This window comes from Pocillopora verrucosa, chromosome 7 (genome assembly GCF_036669915.1).
Source record: "Pocillopora verrucosa isolate sample1 chromosome 7, ASM3666991v2, whole genome shotgun sequence".
Taxonomy (NCBI): domain Eukaryota; kingdom Metazoa; phylum Cnidaria; class Anthozoa; order Scleractinia; family Pocilloporidae; genus Pocillopora; species Pocillopora verrucosa.
Window position 1 is genome coordinate 7,346,823 of NC_089318.1, and position 5,540 is coordinate 7,352,362.

Here is a 5,540-nt window from a genome sequence, read left to right on the forward strand (position 1 = left end):
ATCAAATTTTGATCATCGCTGTAAACGTGACTTATTTCAGTTATTTGATGCAAATTTTTAGTTGTGAAATACTCTCCGTTGAATTCTGTGTCAACAGAAATGGAATATCTTATCCATTGTTTATTTCGGATGACTTCAAGGTAACGTCTTAAACAGAGCAAATGATCTTAATTGATTCATTATCGTGTTTTTCTATTATTTTTCAAGTATAAAGGTGCATCGATATTACCGGATATACATATAGTTTCAACAACATCTGTTCGCCCGCAAATCTTTCTCGAAGGATTTTCTGAAGCCATAAAACAATGGACATTTTAAGGTTAGTGCAGTGAGATGGTACTCAGTTAAAACCAAAAGTTTGTTACTGAACTACTGGAGAGAAGAGACAACATGCAATTTGTTTCTACTCCGTTGATTGAACAAGACTCATGCGTCATGACTTATTCGATAAGTCACTTTTTTCTACCATCAACACAGCAAAATATATCTGGTGCGCCATGCACACTGTACCTCAGATTTCCATTTCAATCTCGGCCAATTTTTTATATTAGTTATTTAATCTGTCATCGAGATATTCGATCCTGGAGAACAATGGTCCATTTCTTAATAAGCACTACGTAATCACTTTCGCGTCAAACGAAGGAAACATTTTAAGACGCTGGTTAAGATCTTGATCGTAACCTGAGGTCGAGTCGCGTTTACACCATAGTACGATCACGTACCTATTCACGATTTTTTGCCTTTTTTTCTAAGTAGACTCCGATTGCTCCTAACTAAATTTTAAATGCCTCGGTATAATTATGGAATTAAGATAACCATCTCATTTGTACGTTTTTAAGGTCCATCGTGAGTGTTCTTCGCTATCTACAAACGATGTTGTTGGTATCTCAGCTCACTCACACCAAAGAGGCGCAGCCAACAGTAAATTGTCAAAACTTCAAGTTTGTTATCGATGAGGATGTCGTCTATAATCACATTCTTGAGGGTCACGTGTTTCAAAGATTAACAGTCCACAGCGCCACCCAGTGTCACTTGAAGTGCAAAGATGACTGCCTGTGTGTATTCATGAATTATTTCCCTCTGTCTAAAGAAAATAACTGTGAGCTCAACGACGCTAACAAAGACATGGAGCCAGCGGCGATGAAATGGAGTCAAGGAGGATATTATTTTGACTTGGTGAGAAGCTACACGGTGAAGGTGAGAGATAGAATCGTTAGTTGTTGATAAAATTGTCTATTATCCGACCGGGATACAATTGGGCGGTTGTTACCCACGCGCCGAATACAACAGCATGTTTTTGTCGTATGACTGTTTACGGAAAAGTTTAAATATATAACAAATTACTGAATGTATATTTGGTGCTCGTCGCTGCATCCATAACATGAAGAGTGCATTTTCACTTCGGCTAAAAGTCCCGTTTAGTTCAGCCTCGAGAATTCAAAACTATCACTGAAGATTGTTTTTCCGTTCTGTCCCGCTTGAGATAGACCTTTGTAGCTCAAAATGAAAACAAAATATGCTGAATAAGACTCGTTTCGAAAAAAACAGTGAGCATGTAGCTCTTCGAGCGACGTAATTAGTTTCGGAGTTGACAATAGATTATTCACAAACGCGATGAGAATTATGGAACAGAACTAAGTTTTCTGACTTCAACTGAGGCTTTGCGACGCTGGAAACTCTTCATTAGAACGGAAAATATTATTTTGAAGCGTCGATATGTACCAAAGTTTTGTTTAATAGGAGATTTTGTTTTAGAAATCGTACGATTTTCAGATTTTTTAGATCAAAGCTAAACAATTTTTAGTTAGTAATTTTTTTGCTTTTAGAGCAGAAAATTTACGATTCTTTGAATAAAGATTTGGTCTCAAAATATTTCTTGGGCGCTTTTACCTGTCATTTATTCATAGTTTTCGGGTAGAACACGATTACCTGGTAAATCCGACAAAGTTGTAATAAACTCTTTTCTTTCGAGCACAACTTGTGTCTGCATGCTATGTTATAACGAAATTTGTTCACGCTTTAGCTGTGCGTGTATCGAGTTATGGACGGACTTGGGAAGTTTGAAGAGCACTCAGGCAACTCTTACGCTTCTCTCGTGCTCTTAAAACTTAGTTCCCGCGTGCATCCATAACTTGGTATAGGCAAGCTTAGACCAATTCTTTTTTGTACGTCTGCCCCCCCCCACCCACCTTAGGGTGGAGAAAGCTACATTCCAGGGATACATCGCTGCGTTAATAGATGCTGCAGCCAGAATCCCAGCCTCAACGGGGGAGTATGTCAGGAGATTTGTGAGAACCACAGCCCCAGGTTAAACTGCACCTGTTCTTACAAATACACTGGTAAGCGTTGTGGTAAGACTACACATCCACTGAGAAACTGCAAAGAGATCGCTAACAACGGAGCCGCAGAATCAGAAAAATACGGTATTTTTGATTCAGCCAATAAACCGTTTTCTATTTACTATGACTTGCAGTCAGAACCTGGCTTTGTATGGGCACTGATACAGTCCTTATCCATCACCAATAAGGCCACATATAAGGATAAGGGGTTTGGCACGGATTTCCCTGTGAATGACAATAACAATGAACCGGACTGGAACTCTTATCGCCTTTCCTTATCACATATTCAGTCTCTCTCAAATCACTCCACACATCTGAGAGTAACATGCAACTTACCTGCAGATGGCCTGCAGTATACGGACTACGCACGCGTTGTTCTGGCAGGTCATGACAAATTCGGGGACTGGGGTGGAGATTGCAAACTGTTTGAGTACATTAACATCCGTGGAATTAACTGTTCTGATTGCACCGCCTACACAAGATGGATCTTTATGGTGGTTGGTTCGTGAACAGTTTCAAAAGCAAGGAAAACGAATGCGATTTTGATGGGTCACCAGGAGCAGTTAACAACGAAAATAATTTTGGACAGTATCATTCCGGAGCGATAAATACGAATCACCGCTGCTCCTCTTCGGATCCTTCAACAAAGCAATACTGGTTTGGGGTTAAACATGAATAGGTTATTCTAAGTTCCAATAATCTACTTAAACTAGAATGAGTTGTGAGTATTAGATTAAGTTTTTGTTTTTCTTTAAGGATTCTGTCTTTTATTGGTTGTGGCTGCTTTTTGTTTTGTTTTTTTAAACATAGACTTTTGGTTTCTCGGAAAATTTTTCTTAAATCGAAGAAATTGCTTTTGAATCTCGTTACAGCCGCTTCCCATAAGATGTTTGGTAGTATGACGTTGATAGAATGCTTTTTCAAAGAGTGTTGTCAAACCGAAACAATATAGACAGCCAATCAGAACAAAATATGATATCACAGGAACTATTAAGAATTAAAAGTGAAATAAGCAAACCGTTGTAATCTGTCATTGTTTTTAGCTTTGCATTGCATAGGTAGGAGATTAGCCCAAGTTTTCTATACCAAAATGCAAAGCTAAAGCAATCCTGGCTCCCTTTTGAAAACAGGAACAAAATTGGGCTGTAGTAGTAGTTAAGTAATGATTTATGGCTTGTATGCGTAAGCTATCATACGAATATGTTCAAATACGCCTTACGAACTTTTATATAAACTTATATCTGTAACATGCACATGCAATTGATTTAACATGATCCTAAATTAAATTAAAAAGCCTACAAAATTAAAATATATTATCTTCAGGAGTTAGAACAACCAAGGATAAAGGCCAACTGGGGTCTTAGTAGCTATGCAACTAATGCCCCATTCACACCAAAGCTTAAACATGTTTAAAAGTTGTTTTGTTAAACACAGTTTAATTCTTTTTTTCTTCATAGAAACTATTTAACCGAATATTTTTGACTTGAATGTAGCACATTGGAAATGCAAGTTAGCTAGTACTTGAATCCAATGGAAAATCAAGTTTTTCAGTTCTCTATTTATAATTTTCATTCAATGAAAACCAGTTTAACAAAACATGTTTTGCTGGTGTGAATGGGGTATGAGTTACATAGCTTTAGACGAAGACTAAATTGCAAAGTTACACTAAGTTTGTTTGTAGACGACTTGATAGCTATAGGAAGGGGCAGCATCACATTTTATTAAATCGCCTGAATGCTGTTTCATCAATTTACCTACTCTCAGATACTATTTTGATATTTGTATTAAGAGTGAATTGCAGTTAAATGACTCGAAAACCGATCCCTTCTCCCCTTTCTTCTCTTGTTACTTCTTTGCACTGAATTAACCCTCTTCTGCATTAAATTACCTGAAAACTGCATTTATCTTAACCAATCAAAACTGCCAACTTTTTTCATGTATCTTATTTTAATAGAAATAAAAAAAACTTTTTCCTCGAGCATTGTTGAGTTCTACAAGCACTTGGGAATTTTTTTAAGAACACTCGAAAAGTGCGAGAAGTACTCGCCTCCGTCTATACTTAGCCCAGGTGTCTGCAGTCAGAGAGGAACCATCATAGGCTCTCAGTAGTTTGTATCTGTTGTTCCTAGCTTTACGTATTTCTGAATTTATCCAAGGCAAGGAGAACTTCCTAATTTTGACATCACGGGGAGAGACATAATCATCAAGGATATCCCTGTACATACTTTCCCACGCCCAGGCGATGTCATCAAACACAGAGCATACCCACCAGGGAACGTTTTTTTAGTTCATGCTTAAAATCAACCTTGTTTTCAGTTAACTTCTTGTAACTGTACACTTTCTTCAAAATAGGTCGTTCGTTTTGTTTCTTTAACATAAAAACAGCAAAAACAAACTTGTGATCGGCAATACTATAATCAAGAACACCAGATGTAAAAATTTTAGGGAAATTATTGGTGAAAATCAAATCAAGATGGGTACTTGGGGATTTAGCAATTCTCGTGGGGCGGGTTATTAAATTTCGGCAGTTGAAGGCCTGACAAATACGTTTTAGCATAGAACTATTACAATTGGGAGAGAGCTGATCAGCGTTAAAGTCACCAGTTATCACAACATTTTTCTTTGAAAGCCACTTTTTTTCTCATAACACTGCCAAAAATTTATCAAAGAAATCAGTAAGGTCAGGAGGTCTGTACATACAACCAACAGGCAGTCGCTGGGAGAATGCGCATACTTCAATCCAGACAGCTTCAAGATAAGAACATCATACTTAATGAACCGCACACAATTTAAATAATCTTTAACATAAATAGCAACACCTCCACCAGCTTTTCCACAGCGGTCTCTTCGTAACAGTTGATATCCAGCAATACAAATCTCAAATCTAATTAAGTTCATTAACGATAAGTGCTGTGCAGCTTTTAGGAGTCGCACCCTATTGAGAATATCACTCTTTGTTTAATAGAGTAGTTGAATTTGTAGGATTATAGTGTTTTCCTGTCGGTTAGATTATACCGTAACAATATAAAAAAAAAAAAAAATCCGCATCCCGCACAACCCCATACTCCCCGAAATTGTTTTGGTAATTGACTTCACCTAGTCTTCCATCAAATTCACGTCCTCTTACTCTGCTACTGTAACCTGGTTGTGCCAAGACTTATGGAGAACGCTGTATCGTCAAGCAGGTGCAGTTAAAGAAAT

General features: G+C 37.6%; 1 pseudogene; it reads left to right on the forward strand.

The window, feature by feature from the left end:
- Nucleotides 1–305: 305 nt before the first annotated feature.
- LOC131769251 (uncharacterized) lies at nucleotides 306–3,018 on the forward strand (annotated as a pseudogene).
- Nucleotides 3,019–5,540: the final 2,522 nt, after the last annotated feature.